Raw genomic sequence first — 12,224 nt, 5'->3', positions numbered from 1 at the left:
TTGTTCCCATCAAGCTGTGGAAAGTATTCAAAAAAATGGGAATCCCAAAACATCTCGTTGTCTTCATGATAAACTTATAAACAGGGCAGGAAGCCACAATATGGGCAGAACGTAGTAAAACAGACAAACTTCAGGTTGGCAAAGGAGAGGGACAAGGCCAGTGGTGGGATTCAGCCAGTTCGCACCTATTTGGGAGAACTGGTTGCTAACTTTCTAAGCAGTTCAGAGAACCAGGAGATTTGCTAACGAAAGAATTCTTTTTGGAAACGTTTAGAGAATTTAGAGAGCAGAATTTAGAAACTTTCAGAGAATTCAGAGAGGAAATAAAGAATGAGATGAAAGTCTTATATGATAAGTTTGATACTAGGATCGCCAAAATAAATGATGATATGATGGGACTTGTAAATGTACTGACAGAATATGTTTCTGGAATGGAAGATAACTTAGAGGTTCTTAATGAAGCCAACACTAATTTGACATCCAAAACTGAGGTGGTGCAACAAAAAGTTGAAAATGCTGAAAAACAAATTATTATGATACAGTACAGACAGATGGAGCTTGCATTAAGAGTCAGGGGGCTGTGTGAAGATAAACAGGAGAACTTGAAGCAGATTTTTTCAGAGGCTTTTGTCCGTCTGGTGGGAAGACCGGGGTCCAACTTTGACTGGCAGATCGATAAAATTTATCGCGTTAACTCTTGGGCGGCAAAACAGAAGCAACTCCCCCGAGATGTAGTTATATACTTTGCTACAAGAGAGTTCAGAAACATGATACTACAAGAGTCCTATAACACCAGGCTTCAAATTGGCGGACAGGATTTGATTGTCTTGAAAGAAATACCACCTCAAATGCTAAGAGCCAGGAGAGATTATGCTTTTCTAGTGGAAGAGCTCAGAAACCGTCAGATACAGTATAGATGGGATGTGCCATTTGGTATTATAATTACATTTGACAAGCAAAGTAATCAAACAACTAAAGTTAGGGAAAGCGCCAGGCGCAGATGGCCTGACAGCGGTTTACTATAAAAACTTACAGTTAGAAATGGTAGAACCTCTTAGAGAACTATTTAATAAAATTCAAACGGAAGGTAAAGTGCCCCCATCATGGAAGACAGCGTTTATATCGTTGATACCCAAAGAAGATCAAGATATTAGCCAACCAAAAAATTATAGACCTATTTCATTACTTAATGTAGATTATAAAATTTTTACTAAAATACTAGCAAATAGGTTAATGGTGGTTATTCAACAATTGATACATACCGACCAAACAGGTTTTATACAGGGGAGACAGATGAAGAGTAATGTTAGACTAATCATTAATGCTTTAGAATATTTGGGAAAGAACAATCAAATCCCTGCTGCGTTCATATTTCTGGATGCTGAGAAGGCCTTTGATCGAGTTAATTGGCAATTTCTGTTGAAGATATTGCAAAAAATGCAGATAGGAGATAGCTTTTTATGGTCAATTAAAGCAATATACCAACAGCAAACAGCTCATATCTTAGTCAACGGAAGTTTAACAGACTCCTTTCAAATCGAAAAAGGTACAAGACAGGGCTGTCCTTTGTCCCCACTATTGTTCATTATAACTTTGGAAGTATTATTGAATAAAATACGGGGCTTGGATGGTCTAAAAGGGATCAAGATTAGGCAGCAAGAATACAGACTCCGCGCTTTTGCAGATGATTTGGTCATAATATTGGAACAACCGCAGGAATCCAGTATGGTTTTAATGAACACGATTAATCAATATGGTCAAGTGTCTGGTTTTAAAATAAATTTAGGAAAAACCAAAATATTAGCTATAAATATGAATACTAAACAAAAGGAAGAACTAGGAGGGATGCTAGGATGTGAGGTAGTTAAAAAAGTCAAATATCTTGGGGTCAATATCTTAGCCTCAAATGGGAAACTATATAAGCATAATTATGAACCACTTTGGCGGAGTATACAGATAGAGATGGAAAAATGGGAGAAATTGCACTTATCTCTGCTGGGGAGGATAGCGGCAGTGAAAATGAACATTTTACTAAAATTTTTATTTCTTTTTCAAATGCTACCTATACTTAAAAAAGATGCGAATCTTTTAGAATGGCAGAAGAGTATCAATAAATTTGTATGGGCTGGAAAGAAGCCGAGGGTAAAGATGAAAATAATGCAAGATGTACGCGAGAGAGGAGGCATGAAATTACCTAATCTAAAATTATATTATGAGGCAGTGGCCCTATCCGCAATTAGTGATTGGACCCATTCAACTAATGATAGAATATTGAATATCGAGGGACATGATCTGGTATATGGTTGGCATGCTTACTTGTTATTCAACAAAAAATTGGATAAGAACTTTAAAACTCATATTTTAAGAAATGTTTTATTGCTGGTCTGGAAAAAATATCAACATAAACTAAATGATAAGTTACCCATGTGGGCAATTCCTAGACATGCAATTGAAAATATGAATATAGAACAAAAACACGATAGAACCACTTACAGACAACTTCTCACTTCAGAAAGGGGGGGTTCTACAATTAAAATCTTTAGAGGTACTAAAAGAGGAGAAGGTAGTTCAAACATGGTTCCAGTATGGCCAATTACAGGCCAGGTGGAAAATAGACCAAAAAACTGGTTTTGTCAAAGTTGAGGATAATTTGTTTAAACAAATAAGAGATCAAAGCTTAATGCATATAAAGAGGATATATAATGTACTAATACAGATGGATTCGGAAACGGAATTGGTTAAAGACTGTATGATAAAGTGGGCTCAGAATATTGAAGAACCAATAATGCTGGACCCATGGGAAAGAATATGGGTAAGAAATGTGAAATTTTCACAAGCACAAAATTTGAGAGAAAATTTTTATAAGATGTTTTATAGATGGCATTTAGATCCTAAAAAGCTGGCTTCTATGTATCCGAATGTACAGCCTAAATGTTGGAGATGTGGTTCTCTCGATGCTACATATTTTCATATATGGTGGACTTGTCAAAAGGTTAAGGCATTTTGGATAAAAATGTGGTGGATCATGCAAAATATCTTCAAAAGAAGGATAAAATTCACTCCCCAGTTATTTTTACTAGGTATATGTACTGACTTTACAGCGGTAGAGACCAATTTGGTTCTGCACCTAATAACGGCAGCTGGACTGTTGGTGGCGCAATACTGGAAGAAGGAAGACATGCCTACAACTCAAGAATGGACATTGAAAGTTACAAACCTAGCCGAGATAGCTAAAATATCAGCATATCTTAAAGACCACTCAAATGAGAGATATAAACGAGACTGGAAAAAATGGATTGACTATACACAAAACAAATATGGGACTAAGAAATTCCAGATAGCCTATGCTTAAGATTAGGAATAAGTTAAACTGCTTAAAGTTTGGGTAACAGCAAGAAGCTGAGTTCAACGTAGAGATCTTATTGACTTTCTTTTTTTTTTCTTTAATCTCCTTTGTTTTAATATATTTTAGACTGTTTGTTAAAAAGCTATACCGTGTACGGGCTCTGGGAAGTCGGGGGGGGAAGGGAGGTGGGGGTCTTAGGGGGGAGGGGGGAAATATAGTATGTGTTAGATTTTAAAGTAACATGATTGCACTTGTATACTGTTGCTCTTTAATTCTAGTGTAAAAATAGGACAAGCTGAATATATTGATAGATAGTAGAAATACACCGAAGGGAGGAGTAGAGGGAAAGAAGAAAGAGGGGTAGAGAGGGTGGGAGAGAGGATTGGAGGGAGGATGAGAAGGAGGGGAGGGAGTGTATTGGGAGAGAGGAGTGATAGAGGGGGAGGGGAAGTAGGGTAGAGGGGAATGTTGGAGGGAAGAACGAAGGTTGGAGGGGGGGCGAAAGAAAGGGTGTATGGTGGGTCGAAGTGGTATATTGGGTTTGTATTTTGGGGGGTATTGTTGACAAGAGGGAGGGCTGTGTTTATTGTTCAATGTTATATGCCCCGGTTATGCACAGTATATATGTGACTGTACGAAATGAAATGAGAATAAAACATATTTACACACAGAGAAGCAGTTGTTGAAAGAAATCTCTTTTTGTGGTTTTTTTCTACTTTATAGGGCTAATCCTGTATGGAAGGCAGGAAGAAACATTCTGATGCTGTTTCTAACCTCATCTTTATTGCCCTGCTTACAGAATCTGCCTCTCTGGTTAACCCTTATTACATTGTAACAACTAAGGCGAAGCGCCCATCGACTTGAGTGACATTGAGTTGATCACGCCCACACAGTCACATGACCGAGCCACACCTGCCCAGCTGGTCATTAGGGCAGAGAACTGGTTGTTAAATTATTTGAATCCCACCACTAGACAAGGCTGTATACTTTCCTTTTCTTTATTCAAACTATGTACTGAATATATGTTAAGGGCAACTGCATTGAAGTTGAGAAGTTGAGCTTGGTTTTGAAACTGGAGTTTTTAAAACTTTAAAACAGGGGTAATTCGTAATTTCGTAATTTAATAAGCTTATATGCCACCCAATCCCATAGGACTCCAGGCGGCTTACAAACACAAGATAAAACAAAATAAAAGGTAGGGAAAATACAGGAACAATTTAAAAAGAATACACCATACACTCGACTTAGCTGGGGGCTGGACCTCATTCATGGGTCAACAGCCCCAGGCCTGCCGGAACAGCCAGGTTTTGGTGGCTTTTTGGAAGGCCGCGAGAGTGGGAAGGGTCCGGATCTCTGTGGGTAGATCATTCCACAGGGCCAGAGCAGCTACAGAGAAGGCTCTCCCCTGAGGGGCCACCAGCCGGCATTGTCCGGTCGACGGCACCCGGAGGAGGCCCAGCCTGTGAGTTCTTATCGGCCATTGGGAGGTATGTAGTAGGAGGCGGTCTCTCAGATATCCAGGTCCAAGGCCATGTAGGGCTTTAAAGGTAATAACCAGCACCTTGTAAAACATTTTGCACGATTTTGAAAACTAGCAAACCTTGTGTCAAACTAGTGACCTGTGGGCTGAATGCATCAAGTGCAGGCCACTCCCACCTCAGCTCCATGAAGGGAAAAAGCTTCATGAAATAGCAAGTGATGGCAACATGATGGCATGAGTTTGACACCTGTGCTATAAAACATCAATAGCTTACCCTATGCTGAGGACACTACCTGAAATATAAAGGATCTGCAAGGACCACTAAGTCAAAGTCAAACAGCCCAGTGGAAAAAAATGGGACTAAAATTAAAGATAAAGAACATCAAACTAATGACAATAGATAGAACAACCAGCCTTAGAACTGACAATGAAGGTATCAAAGTGCTGGATAGCTTCTGCCAATTTTGGCTGATTTTAAGAATTTTTTAATACACTCTTTCTAACTTTGAATAGAATGATTGAAGGGTATCTTAAATCTAAAGAATTGAGGATGACATTTAAAGCAAATGGTGCTACATATTCATTGTTTTTGGGAGAATCTTTTTTTTCTTTTAAAAGGACACAAGACAAACTATAATTAGGCATATGGCAGTAAGATATTAAAATATATATGCAATTCCATTAAAAATGTTTTGAGAACTTATTTCTCCATGTAATAATAAATTCGTAGATCTATCCCTTGCTATGAAATAATAAAATATATGAATTTACAGATTTTTAAATCTATTTTACAGTAAAAACTGGCCTCAAGTTTCCTTCCTATAGAAAAGCAAAGATATTAGAAATGAAGACGTTCACTTTACTAGTCAAAGTTATCATTGAAGCTATGGTTAAGTATATCATTTTGGAAGAAGAAACGTTACCTTTTTTTTTTTTTTTTTTTTTGAGGTTGCTTACATGGAGGTGAGGTTATGATCATAGATTTGAAATTCCCAAAAGGGAAAATGAATTCTTTACAAATACTTTAACTCTCTTTTGCTACAGTCAATATAAGTAGATAATGGGAATGCAGCAGAACATGATAGATTTAGCTCACCTACCATAATGGCTATCTACCTGCTCAAAGAACAGTTATTAAATACAGGAGCTTTTTCAGACAGATAAATACAACAATTCTGTTATCTCTGCCCTTGAGAGTCTCTACACGAAGCCTACAGATATCTAGGATCTACAATACATGTATAGTTTCAGTACTCATATTATAGAGACATTTGCACTAGCCTCATCCTACTAATACCATCTAAATATCTATGGCAAGATATTAACTCTGTCATAATAATGCTCAAAATCTATAAAATGGTGAATCCTAGCTTGTGGTTGAGACTCAGCATTATTGGCTAAACTTGGTCTACTAATAATAGGTTGTTCTTTATCATACTAGACATAATAACCTAGATAGTAGTTTCTCACATAGAACTGCTGTGCTCTTATACTTTTCTAATGTTCTCCTGCCTCCATTTAGATTGTCATATCTTATACAGTTCATACCTTTTATATTATATATATATATAATTATATGTGTGTGTGTGTGTGTGTGTGTGTGTGTGTGTGTGTGTGTTTATTTGTACTGATAAATAAATAAAGGGAGACTAGTATAGATCTATTTCAAGCTATTTAGCTCTCATCAGCTAGCCATACCCTTACTGGGATTTGAACCTGGGCTATATTGCATACTAGGCAGAGATCTTAGCCATTAGGCCACAGGCTCTTATCCGTTATCAGTGAAGCCAGGGTGAAAGGTATCTATTAGATTTTTTTTATTTAAAAAAAATAAAAAAAATCTAATATATATATATTGGTGGATTATATATAAAATTGATATATTTTGTAGTACTTCCTAAATAACTGTAGATTATCCCCTTATGCTGGCCGATGACCATAATAAAGACTGATTCAATTTGATTCTCAGAAATAAAAATTCAGAAAATATTTTAATGGGTCAGTTTTAGTAATTTCTAACAATGGAATTTATAAGAAGTGCTTGTAGGAAGTAATTCAAGTACTTTGTGAATTAACTGGAATCCCAGAATCAAAATAATTCTCGCTCTGTAATCCACTGAAAAGCAAAAATCTTTCCAAATCTGATTAATGTTGGCCACTGTTGGTATTATGTTTAGATCCCTTTCATAATCCATAAAGTTATTGAGAAATGGAGTTAGAAACACTTTTTGTCATCTTCCATTCAGATTAACAGAATAACAGGTTTAAGAATAACCTTAGAGTCATTTCCAACTCTGTTTTGAAGTATTTGAATACCCCCCCCCCCACTTTGCTTGTTGGTAGTCAGCTGGGAAGGTCACAAATGGTGACCATATGAGCTCAGGTTGCTGCAACCATTGTAAAAACAAGCCAGTTACCAAATGCCCGCATTTTGATCACATGATTCTAGGGGTTTTGTTGCAAAAGCCTTAAGTGTGAGAACTGATCATAACTCACTTTTTTCAGTGCTGTTGTAACTTTGAACTGTCACTAAACAAATGGTGGTAAGTTGAAGACTCCCTATATGGAACTCAGATTAAGAATGACAGGCAACATTCTACTTCCTTGAACAAGTTCCAATCCAAACATAGACAAATGGAGTGCAGCTTTACCCAACTTTTTTCAAAATAGGCAAACAAAGGATTCTCCCCAGCAGCAGCCCTTGCCATTTTATTTGGTAAAACAGTAATGCACCACATATCTGCATACAGAGAAAAATGCCTGTAGTACAGTATAAATGCAGTGAGTGACACATTTGGAAGAGACAAGGAAGCATAGACTGAAAAACCTTTCAGTTTATGTTTTTCCTTCTGACCATCTTGTTATTTGCATGTTTTCCTTGAAAGAGAGCAAGCAAAAGGATTTCATGACCAATTAGTAAAGGAAGTAGCTTTATTGAAAGAATTTATGACAGTAGGTAAACAGGTGGGGTTAGATATACACTTCCATGTCAATTTCTAGTTTGCTTCTTAAAGGAACAAGCCATAAATGTACAGGATTCCAATGAAATGTGTAACAGCTGCTGGTCAAGGGCTGATAAAAAATGCTGCCGTGTTTGTGAGGTGGGTGTGGACCACAGGCCTTTCTTCTCAATTTATGACAAGTTCCTGTTGATGAGGAAGAAAGCTCCGGTTGGGAGACCTTTACCTGAACTGTCTGCCTTGCGTAAAGCTAAATAGATTTTAAATGATAAGTTTGCTGATGATAATCTCTTTCCCTCAGAACTCTCTGCCTTCTTTTTAAGGAGAAAATTATCTGATTTTACAGATACAGAATTATGTTTTATATGAGCTCAAGATTCACTGTTTTCTCTTCCAATGTGTGGCTCCCAGTTGGGGAATGGGTAAAAAATCTAGATGAGAAATGCTACCTAAAGGACTAGTAACCCAGATTGCTATATTAAGGATGAGTTTAATTTTAACTATCATTTTACAGCAGAAGGATCTATATTATATCAGGTTGTTGACTTAAATTCTACAAAATATTGTATCTCAGTCTGCAATAAATGTGTATTCTTGAGGATGGCATTTCTTAGAAAGTTAAAGTAGATGAGAACTGACATTAAATATTAAAATTTTATGATAGGTGGAATGTATTAAAAACAGGCATGACACAAAAATTATTAAAGAAAAAACCTTGTGAGGGATTGAAGTAGCGACAAGACTGAACTGTGTGCATTTTCCGTATTATAGCACTTCTATTTTATCTTGTGGCATAGTGTACAATCATCTGCGTGCCTAGAAGCTGGATCCAAATATTTTATTACACTTTCTCTTAATGAAAACTGGAGCCCTGGAATGAGATTATATAACTGAATAATTAGAGCTAAAAGAATTCTTTCACACAGTTATTAATTCTATCCCACTCAAGCCCTCACAAATTAAAATCCAATAATCTATGAGCATACCCAAGAGTCAGTTTGGTGTGGTGGTTAAGGCTAGAAACCAGGAGACTATGAATTCTAGTCCTGCCTTTGGCATAAAGTCAATTGGGTGTTCTTGGGCCAGACATTCTCTCTCAGCCCTAGGAAGAAGCCAACAACAAAACATTTCCCCACAACTTGCCAAGAACGCCATAGATTAATCCAGGCAGTCAATAAGAATCCACACTGACTTGAAGGCACACACATTCACATTCATCAACACAAAAAGAGAATATCCAGCAGTAGCATTAGGGAGGAATCTATGGTTGAATTAAGAACAGGGATAAGTAGAGGAGTACAAGTTTGACCTCAAGGCAGCATCCCCAACCTCATCCTCACAGATACTGGATTGCTTTCTTTAGTTTCCCAATGGTTTAAGCAAAAGCCACCACCTGTTGTTAGGAGATGCTTGAAACCTGTCCCGTAGAACATTTTAAAATAGGCAAAGACTAAGTGTCATGATGTTAATGTAGCTCAGCTTCAGACAGGAGGTAGAAAAAGTGAGGAGATGGAACATGGAATGAGGATGAGGATTCTACCAATGAGGAACCAATAATATTCAAATTCAGGCATTATTACCACATAACTAGCTATCAGCATTTTCCTTGGCTGCCCACTAGGAGATAGTTGTCCTGTCTTCCAAACACCTCTTCACTTCATAAACATTGGAACTCTGTTGTTCAATTGTGGTATTGGTTTATTAAGATACAAAATTATAAAGAAACAGTCCAAGGTAGGAAACACAAGTGATAAGAGTTTTGAGAATTACTACATATATGTTGACCACTGTGACATGTAGCAACTACAAAAATAAACTATCACCAATGTTTTTTTTATTATTATTTTCATAAAAGAGATCCATTTTGCTGCAGAAACAGAAAATGCTCTTTTTTATTTCCAGCTCTCCATTCTGTGGTACCATCAGCTCCATCAGTATATATTTTCATGATTTTGTCGGTACTTCTGAAAATCTTTGCATTCTTTCAAATGGTTTGATATCTCTCTTTTCTGTATGAAAGATTCCACTGCATCTATGTAAGGTTCCAAGTTCAGAATAAACTAATGGTTTTCTATTACTTACAACTTCAATTTCTTCTCTGAAAATTAAACTAGATCATGGATTTTGTCTTTTTATCATTTAGGGTCTTTGAATCTTAGTGATTTTTTTTAATCCATTACACTGATGGTGAATGATTAGTATAATTAAGATTAAAGTTAAGAAGGATGAGACTTAATGCTAACCAATGCATGGTCAATTTGAATCTCAAAAACCTAGCATTATACACCTTTTTTCCTCATTTGTTTTTAATGGAATCTGAACCCTAAACCCTTTGATTGATCAAGAAGCTAGGACTAGACTACACCTTCTGAAATATCTGGTTAAAACCCCAGAACATTTGCACAGGTGCTGCCATGCTAACTCACACAATGAGTCTGCACCATAGGACTGGTTTATATATGCAATAACCCTTTAAGAGGACACAGAATTGGGCATAAGACTTGCCAGAAGGAGGAAATACAGGTGGTGTTTATGCAACTATAGCAATATGGGGAAAGCATGCAGGCCATACTTCTGGATCTTTTTTTCAGCCTATTTACCAGCATAGGAGATGCTCACACTTTTGGTATATGCATTTAAAGAAATAGTATATTGTTTGTGTGTTTCTGATCTCCCCTTGCAATGCATCTCCATGTGCATTTGTGTATATATGCACTGTGAAATGGACTGTATCAGAGGTGGGTTGCTCCCGGATTGGTCCGGATTGGGCAAACCAGTATTGGCAGCGGGAGGCTCTGCCCACCTGCCCCGATGCGTCTGTGCATGCACAGAAGAGTCGCATGTGCAAGTGCGCATGCACACAAGCGAACCAGGAGTAAAAAAAACGGAAACCCATAACTGGACTGTATATATTCTTTTCTGGTCAGACAATCAGAGAGAGGGGGGCCTTGAATGGAACAGTCAGCAACATTTTGAGACACCTCCCAACTGTTAGATTGGCAGAAGATGGGACAAGTAATGGGAACTCACTCCGTTATGCAGCACTAAGGATTCTGATTGACAAGCTCAGCATCTTAGCCACTGAGCCACCATGTCCAGTGGTGGGATTCAACCAATTTGCACCACTTCGGGAGAACCGGTTGTTAAATTATTTGAATTCCACCACTGACCTATCTTCATATCAATAAATCTTGTTAAAAAGACCTCTGAGAGAATCAAACTTGGAAAAGTATTCTTTTCCATTCAGGTATTCAGCTTGACAGGTATTTTTGTGTGGTCCAAATTGAGAGCACATTGACCCTATAGATAGGCAAATACCTGGAAGCTATTAAGCATAAACAAAAGACATATCAATAAATACATACAGAACATTGTTATAATTTGTACAGTATATTATTTCATATTTGAATAATATGAAATAGCCCTTCAGTCTTCCACATCATATTAATGTCACTCAGTTTGGCATTCTTTTATAAAATCCCTCTCAAAGGGATATATGAGAAATTTGCTTTGTATTGTGAACCTAACTAAATTAGCCCGCACATAATAAACAGATTATAATTGAAAACAGATGATGATATCTACAATTTTCCAAATTTTATTATATGATGGACAATTCAAAAAATAATAATTCAACAGCATCTATTAGAACATTGGAAACATATTACCGTGTTTTTGGAGTATAAGATGCATCTTTTTCCCTCAAAAAAGAGGTTGAAAATCTGGGTGCATCTTATACACCGAATACAGTATGTTTAGCCGCCTGAAACCCCACCCCCTTCACCCAAATGGCTTTGCATTGACTTTAGGAGGTTTCCAGAGTGTTCCTGGGGGCCGGGGAGGACAGAAATAAGGGGAAAACGGGCAGCTTTTTTGCTCATTCTTTCTCCGCCCAGCCCCCAGGAGCACTCTATAAGTCTCCTAAAGGCTATTCATGCCCTTTTTTTGATGAAAAGTGGGCTGTTTTTTGCTTGGTTTTGCCCCCACTCCGGCCCCCAGGAGCACTCTATATTTCTCCCAAAGGCTATGCATGCCCATTTTTTATGAAAAAAGGGCCTTTTCGTGAAAAACGGGCCATTTTTGGGAGGTCTGCAGAGTGCAAAAACTTTTTATTTATTTGCCTCTTCAAAATCTTGGTGCATCTTATATTCCGGTGCATCTTATACTCCACAAAATATGGTATATTAGAAAAAACAACTTCCAGGTATACATGTCCAAGTATACTTTTCTGCAGTATTCTTTTGAATGGATTGTACATTTGAAAAATGAGAAAGTGAGTGAAATTAACTTTGACCAATTCACCTATCTCTGCCTCTCACCACCCACTGGAACTACTACCTGTATCTTCTTTTTTTCCTCAAGCTGTACACACGTCAGTCTCTTATCTAGGCAGGATTTGATGACTGATGTCTCTCCATTACAAAGATCTGAAATTCCC

Source organism: Thamnophis elegans, chromosome 1, assembly GCF_009769535.1.
Source record: "Thamnophis elegans isolate rThaEle1 chromosome 1, rThaEle1.pri, whole genome shotgun sequence".
NCBI classification, from domain to species: domain Eukaryota; kingdom Metazoa; phylum Chordata; class Lepidosauria; order Squamata; family Colubridae; genus Thamnophis; species Thamnophis elegans.
Note: the sequence above shows the minus strand (reverse complement) of the source record.